Here is an 8,751-nt window from a genome sequence, read left to right on the forward strand (position 1 = left end):
AATGAACTATCTGCAACCCAAACTCAAGCCCTGGGATACCAGGTTCTTGGACCAAATCCACTCTACCACCTGTTTTATATAGCTTGCTCATGAGCTAAGAATGATTCTAACATTTGTAAATGGTTGGAAAAATCAAAAGATTTTGTGACACGAGAATTATATGAAAATTAAATTTCAGTGTCAACAAAGTTTAATTGGAACACAACTATACCCGTTAGTTTATGTATTATCTATGGCTGCTTTTGTAGTGCAATGCAGGATTGAGTAATGTCACAGAAACCATCTGGCCCATAAAGCCTAAAATAATTACTCTTCATAGTAAAAGTGTTCTTAATCATGATCTAGGCAATAAATGTTACATTAAAATTGACTTCTAACATTATCTATCAGTATCGGACTCTACCTGTGTTACATCAAAATCATTTCTTTAAGACTATTTTAGACACTTAAAGTTTAGCAGAATTTCCACCCAATTATGATTATTAACTTTCTTTTTAGACCTCAGACTAAGATTTAATGTTGTCAACTCCCTTCTGGTTATATGTACAGGATGTAAAGTTTAAAACTCTAAAAAATTATTCCAATATTTCATTTGAATATTTACTTCTTAAATAATATATTTAGTGCAGTAGGCAGGTATGGAATATTTAATAATAAAAAAATACAAAATGACTTTACCTTTCTGATACCAAGTAGTTCTCCTGCTTCATGTTAGAAAATTAGCTTGTTACAGAGACGAGTGTTTCATTTTATAAAATAAATGGTCCTGGACCACAGGGAAACAAGCCTCCTTTTTATGCTTGGCCATAATCACGGTTCAGAGTCATATGATCTATTCATGTATTTCTGGAGAATGAAGCCCCTTTGCACATTGAAAGTAATCAACACGTAAGAAATTTTCATTTTCCTTTATTACATTTTGCTTTACTTGCAAGTTCCTTATTACTTAGTAATACACTTGGAAAGTGTCTAATAAATTACATTTAGTGTCAACTAAGGTTTAATGTATCTGATTCTATTCATGTAGAATGCTCTCCTTTACTAAAATAATCCTTAATAGTTCTCCATTGCTCACAAGCTTCATCCAAATTCCTTAGTTAGACTCATCCTGGGTGCAGCCTGTTTCCCTGACTTCATCTCCCACTATCATCCAGTTAAATGTCCTCTTACTGAGAAGCATCCCCAACCTCTCTGGCCTCCCAAGTTATCTCTTCTATAGAAGCAGACTTGGAGACAAGGATTCGTGTGCAAGTCATTTCTTCAGGCAGTGCTCTCAGGAGAAAATGGTGAGGGAGTGGAGAAGGAGGGTAGAGAAGAGTGTGATTGCGGGTGAAATCCTGCAAAGGGGAATTCAGCCTGATTCCGCAGCGGAACTCTGGATTAAGTTCCTTTTCAGCCCTTTATTTTTTTGCCTTGAGGAACAGGACCTGAGCTTTTATATTCTCAGGGCTGCTCAGGGGCTCATAGACCCCCTAGCCACTGTGGGCTTTCCGTGCATGCGGGCAACGTAGCTCTAGACATCTAAATACATCTCTGAACAAAGTCACAGGTACAAGCTGTTACAGGCACAAGCACACTGAAGCTAGGGAAGAGAGCACAAAAGCGATGAGGCATTTCAGTTTCTGTCACATCATTTCCTCTGGCATATGCTTGCCGTGTGGCATGTACCACCTACTTTCAAATATCATTGGAAAGAGAGAGCCCTGAGCGTGAATCTTGGCTCACTACCCAACCAAGGGACTATAGTCATCCACCTAAACCTTTCTTAGTCTCTTAGATTGCACTTCTTTAAATGAGCAGAGTTCTATGTGCCTTAGAGCATTACTCTGCAGATTAAAGAAGATACCTGGGAAACTAGCTCACGGTAGGTCTTCTATACGTGTCATATCTGAAATTATCCCCCTTTTCCAGTCTCTGGCAACCCCTTGGTCGCCTGGCCATAATCTAGAGTTATGTGTTATGTGGAACAATGGAATGAGTTATGAGCTTCTCTATTTAGTACAGTTAAGCACCATTATAAAAGATTCATCATGCCGTAGTTGGATTAAGCAAGACTTCTCAACCTCTCTTGGCATTTTGGACTAGATAATTCTTTGTAATGGGAGGATATTCTGTGCACTGTTGGTCATTTAGCAGGATCATAGACCTCTACTCACTCGGTCGTAGTAGTACTCTCCCAAGCTGTGACAAGCAAAAATGTCTCCAGACATTACCAAATGTCCCCTAGAGAGGAAGAATCACTCCTGGTAGAGAACCACTGGATTAAAGACATTCCCAGGAGCTGCGTAGTGTTGATTTCGATTTGGAAACCATGTAGGTTGATTGACAGTAGCACCTTTTAAATACCAGCAATATTTTCCTCCTTTCCCACTTTAAATAATAGAATTTTTCATGCATGGTTTTTTCTTTGTTTCTTTTTATCATTGTTTTGACATTGGGGAAGGTGAGAGGGAGGAACGTCACACATTCCAAATGCAAGAATTTGAGGAGCCAGGCTTGTAGCAGCATGTAGGTCTCAGAGACCCAGAGAGCCCCCATCTTGAGTCTCTGAAGGGGCCAGGATTTGAATGCAGACTGCCTTGCTCAATCCAGTGTTTGGGGAGCAGCCATTGAACACTTGTACCGTTGCACCTGGAAGAGTGAGTGGGGCTGGAGGTCTGGAGCTCTCTCAGCCCATCTTTATGGCTCCCTTCTCAGCTTGGGTATTCTGTCAGACTGGAGTGTTTCATTCCATACTATTAGCAAATGATTAACAGTTTAACCTTATTATTTTGCAAATGAGGAACTTAGGCCCAGAGAGGTACAGGAACAAGTTCAAAGTTTCTTTGCTCATTTTCAACAGAGCCAAGATTTAAACTGGTCTAGTGCTTTTGCTAGCAGCCCTCCCACCCATCCTGACCAGATGTCCAGCAGGTGTTTTAGACAACTCGAAGCAGGTAGGCATTTTCCCTAGGATCAGTCTGAACTACTTGCTTTATCATTGTCGGTGAACCAAAAAGATGCTCCATCCAAGCTGATGGTGTGTAGTTTCTAAGAGGAAACCTCTTTTTTCCTCATTTCCACCTTTCCTGCAATTGCAGAGCCCTTGACACCTCTCTGCCCCACCGGAGAGCTTCAGGGGATATAAAATGTGCCCACAAACAAATCACAGATTATATTCCCATTCTCTCGATGATCCCCAGCAGGCCCCCTGGTCAGAATCTGCATTCTCCTCACTGAGTTTGTGGCCATCGATGACCTGTCCTCTGTGTAGTGTTGCTCTTGCTCGGAGATCTGGTGTGGAGTGGATGGAGAATCTTTTCTCTGTCATCCTCTGTATAGCAGCTTCTTGTGTCTTGGAGCTTTACAGAGTTTTTAATGAATGTGACCAGGAACTGTCCACAACACACAGACAATTGTCCAATAGTAGATGCCGGATAGAGAAAGAACAGAAAATAACTGAATAACTGGTTCTATGTGGTATTCACACTGGGTCAACCTGCTTGTGCAGAATTTTTTTGTTTTGTTTTAATAAGTTCTATCCCAAGGGGCCTCTTAATTTCTTAAACAACAACAACAAAAAGAAATTCCTGACAGGTTCAATCCACTGGGCCCACGGATATGCCCAGACAGTCTCAATTCCCTTTGGTGACCCAGTGACAGCTGAAGCTGAGACTTCACTATGCTGTAAAAAGTAATTCCCGCAGTTTAGGATTCGTCTACAAAGTGGACCCTTTTCTAGCCACTGAGCTGGTGTGGAATAGGCAGCTTGCTTTCCTTGCCCCTTCTTATCAGCACCAGGATTTCCAAGTATCCTCATCTTCAGACTCAGCCTAGTTCTGAGGTTCTGAGGTTCCCCTGTTCCACGCTGACCGGCCAAACATTGATCATATTGAAAGATAAAGAGGGTGGGGGAAGGATTAGCAGTAAGAAAATCTGCAAGTGTAGAAAAGAGAGTTACATATTAAGTAGTGTTGAATAATAGTTTGCAATTTATAAAGGATTTTGTATATACTTAATACACATAGCAACCCTGGGAGCTGGGCATTGTTTTCCTTATAAGGTTTCAACTTCTTTGAAAATATAGTACCAGGGAAACGCTCTATGTGCTCAGAGGAACTGGTATTCACTCCCCTTAATGAAAACCAAATACATGTAACCTCATTGCTTCATCCATGCCCTGGCTTCTAGGAACCTCGGGTTCTCACGTAATGAATATTTATACCTATTATGTCAACCTTTATAGTTAGAGTGCTTTTTCCTTTTTTTTTTTCCCATTTTGTTCTGATTTTCTATTTCTGTTTCATCAGCGTCAGGTAATCTTTGCATATTATGTTTTCATAATCTTTCAAATGTTTTAAAAGAGGATTCCCATGAGAAAATAAATGAATAAAAAAAGAGGAGGGGGAGCTGGGAAGTAAAGAGAAGGATCCCCCATGTTAAAAGAAAAATGAAAAGTCATAATTACGATACCAAAATAAAAAGATTGGATTAGAGGAATGACAGTAACAGAGCAGAAATAGAAAAAGTCCGCCAAAGGAAATGTTCTAGCTTACAGAAGAGACATGGTCACGGCTATAGGAATCTGATCCTTAACTACCGGTGAAAGGGTAGGAAAGAAAATATGATTTGGAACATTTGTACATTTCCTCTGAGTTATAGACTTCTCATGAATCATAGGAAATTATTAGGCAAAAATTATGGGACATTATTGAAATCTCATTGAATTTATAAAACAATTAATTTTTTATGACTGCTTTATATTCTTTCATACTGATATACTTTAATATAACCATTATGCTCCTTTTGGACATTTAGGTTGTAGGCATTTATTGTTTTGTCAGATCTTTATTTGCCCTCCTTCTTTGCTCCTTTCCCAGTCTAATCATCTGGTTTGGGTAAGGGCTGTTAAACTGCCTCATCAGGTGCTGGCAGTTGATTCAATAGGTGGATCTGTGGCTTAGCCCAGGCCAGTCAGATGCTTTCCCTGGGATGTCTTGGAACTGGGAATCTCATGGAGTATAGAGATGTGAGCTTGTGAACCTAGAGTTGTAAGCAAGGAGGGTTTCAGTACATGGAGAACACAGCAAGAACGAAGAAAGCTGACACCTATAGAGTGTTCTGGTAACACGACCCTCCTACTTCAGGTATCTCTAACTAAAGTCACACTCTTGCTGGTTATGAGAGCCAAGAAATCTTATTTCGCTAAACATAGTTTACCCTCCTCCCCTCAATTTGTCAAATTGAGATTTGACAAATAAATTGTGTATATTTAGGACGTACAATGTGATGATTTAATATACATATCTATTGTGAAATGGTTCACAATCCATTAACACATCCATCACCTCATGTAGTTACCATTTTTTGTGTGTGTGGTGAGAACACTTAAGATCTCTCTCAGGAAATTTCAAGTATACAGTACAGTATTGTTAACTGTAGTCACCATGCGGTACATTAGACCCCTAGAACTCATTCATCTTATAACTGAAAGATTATACTCTTTGACCAACATCTTTCCATTTCCCCCACCCGCACCCACATCTACTTTCTGTTTCTATGAGTTTGACGTTTTTAGGTTCCACGTATAAATGAGAATACAGTATTTCTCTTTCCATGTCAGGCTTATTTAATTTAGAATAATGTCCTCCAGGTTCATCCATGCTTTTGCAAATTTGTGAGGCAGAATTTTCTTTTTATGGCTAGGTAATATTCCATTGTGTATATATAACACATTTTCTTTATTCATTTAACCCCCGACGGACACTTAGGTCGTCTCCATCTTTTGGCTGTTGTGAATAATGCTGCAGTGAACATGGCAGTGCAGATATCTCTTTGAGATCCTGTTTCATTTCCTTTGGATAAATACCCAGAAGAGAAATTGCTGGATCATATGCTAGTTCTAGTTTTAATTTTTTGAGGCACCTCCATACTGTTTTCCATATTGGCTGCGCCAAGTTACATTCCCACCAACAGTGCACAAGGGTTCCCTTTTCTCCACGTCCTCACCAGCACGTAGTATTTCATCTTTTTGGTAATAACCATTCTAATAGGTGTGAGGCACTAGAAAGATAGTTTTAATTGAAGCAGTATTGAACAATATATAAGATTTTTCCTCTCTTTTGCTCCTTCCCTCACCTTTGTTTAGATGCAAGGATCTTATTGAGCAGTGAGTATCCTGGCCTTTCCACCAGCGTTCTTTGTGCTGTTCCCCCTGCATCCTGCATGTCGGTCAGGCTGCTTTATGACTACATCTTTGCCTTTCGTGCTCTTTTTTCGCGTTCTCTTTTTCCTCCCATTTTCCAATTCGAATAGCACTCTTATGACACTTCACCATTCATAAGAAGTATGTTCTTATGAGAGCCCTCACAGACCCATTTGCTAACTTGAAATGTTTGTTTAGAATTTCTTCTGAGCCGAAGTTTTGTACAAGGCATGTGTGTATCCTAGAGCTAACTCTTCAGTCATCTCTGAAGCTTTAGCTTTCACTTGATTACTGTTTTTCACAAGCACCTTTGAAAAAAAACCTCTCCATAAACTTCTATGTGCTGTATTAGGTTAAAGAAAAATGAAGGTGAATCAATGAGAACACACATGAGCAGCTGGCTTCGCACATTAGCCCCATGATGCATCCTTCACCTAGCCAGTGGTCTTATGACAACTGCTCGTTAAATGTTTGCTGGAAGAAAGTTACCCATCATTAGAATTACACAAAGTTTTGATTATTAACTCAGCAGGATTGTTTCATTTTTTTCCCATTTTTTCCTATTTGTGTTTAGTATTAACTTAAAATTTTTTGTTTTTTTGAGGAAGAAAACACATTTCATTTATCCCCCATATCACTTCCAAGTGCTTACTAATTTATTTAATGGTTGAATACATGTCTTATACACATTAGTTTTTTCCTAAAGCACCTGGCATAGTGAAGCACTCAATAAACATTTATTGAATAAGCAAAACATACATGAATATATAAATGAACATACATGCAATAAATGAAACACTGTAGAATGGATCAATGAACTAAATGTTTTCAAAGTAAAAAAAAATTTTTGGACAGAAGTAGGATTTATTGGTGGAAGTGTATAAGGAGGGGGCAGCACCAAGCCTCTCCTGAGTGCGGCCCCACCATTTGTCCGGGGGCCACCATTAGGGATGGATTTGACCCCACAGCCATCTTGGATGAGCCGCTTTTCAGCTACCGTGTCTTGAAACTCATCCACATTGAACTCAGTAGAGCCCTACTTCTTGGAGATGTGGATATTTTGACGGCCAGGGAACTTGAACTTGGCCCTGTGTAGAGTCTCAATCATAGGCTCCTTGTTCTGTAGCTTGTTCTGTGGGGATGGACATGGTTACTTGGCCAATGTGGACCCTGGCCACCGTGCCCTGGAGCTTTCCAAAGACACTCTGCTTACCTGTCTGGAGTCTGTCAGCCTCAGCACAGGACAACATCTTGATGCAGATGACATGGGAGGGGTGGAGCCGCACTCAGATGTGAAACCATCTTTGCCACAGCTTTTCACTGTGTACTTATTGGCACAAACACGGGCAGCCTCCAGGGCTTTGGAAGAGAGCTGCTCATATTCATCTGATACCGTGTGGCCACACAGGGGAACTTGTCCACTTTTGTCTTCTTCTGATGCAGGTCAAAGATTCAGATCTTGGTGTCATCAGATGCGTCGGTAGGCCATGGTGACACCAGGATTTTCAGTTGTGCACCAGAGGGAAAGAGCAAAATTTTTTTAAACACCAGATAATTATAGCAATCTGACTTGTTGGTATAACAAATAGTTCATTTATCTCTCTCTTGCACAAGATTTCTCAACCCTGGCACTGATGACATTTTAGGTCAGATAATTCTTTGATTTGGAGGCTGTCCTGTGCATTGTAGGATGTTTAGCCGCATTCCTGTCATTGACCCCAAGATGCCATTTCCCCCACCTTGTTTTGGCAACCAAAGATGTCTGCAGACATTGCCAAGTGTCCCCTGGGGGCAAACTCACCCTTAGTTGAGAACCGCAGCTCTAAAGATCCTTTGGTTCCCCATTTCTTCTCTTCTCTCCAGCTACATGTTTAATAATGTGTAAATCATTTTTAAACGTCTTTGTGTTCCTCCAGTGGCAGAGTGGACGCTGGCAGATCTCTCGGTTGTCTGATGTGCGTTTGCCTTTCCCATCTTTGCTTGAGGAGCTGTAGGACCTTATATTTATAGCAGACATCACTTGCCTGTCACCAGCATTTTCGGGCTGAATCAAGCTGTCAGACTTTGTTATGTTGAAGCTGCTGTTGCCAAGATGAGTAAGCAAGAACAACAAAAAATGCCTTCTGACTTTCCTAACAAAGAGCCCTGGTTGACAGATTTAATTCAATCAAATTGATTCGGAGGCATTTCATTAATAAGTGACGACTATCACTGCCATTTCTGAGCTGTCTTCTTACTATTCAACTGGAGAAGGGGGTTTGCTTCTTAAATGATGCAACCATTCTTGATTATTGTGTCTCATAAAAGAGACAAGATAATGAGTTGACAGGTATCTGTCATATTAGTCATTACTTACTGTGTAACAAATTAATGCCCAAACTCCGTGGTTTTAAATAACAAGCATATATGATCTCAGTTTGTGGTCAGGAATTGGGGAGCAGCTTAGTCAGGAGGTTCTGGTTCAGAGTCTCTCTTGAGGTTGCAATCAAGATGTCCGCTGCGGTTGCAGTCGAACGAAGATTAGACTGAAGCTGGGATAGGGCGTCCGTGTCACTCACGTGGCTGTT

At 40.4% G+C, this 8,751-nt stretch overlaps 1 pseudogene; it reads right to left on the bottom strand.

Annotated features, from left to right (window-relative positions):
* LOC120611696 (60S ribosomal protein L10-like) overlaps positions 1-7,633 on the bottom strand; it is a 17,237-nt pseudogene extending 9,604 nt beyond the window's left edge.
* Between the last annotated feature and the right edge of the window lie 1,118 nt (positions 7,634-8,751).

The sequence above is a fragment of the Pteropus medius genome, unplaced genomic scaffold, assembly GCF_902729225.1.
Source record: "Pteropus medius unplaced genomic scaffold, Ma_sr-lr_union100, whole genome shotgun sequence".
Classification (NCBI taxonomy): domain Eukaryota; kingdom Metazoa; phylum Chordata; class Mammalia; order Chiroptera; family Pteropodidae; genus Pteropus; species Pteropus medius.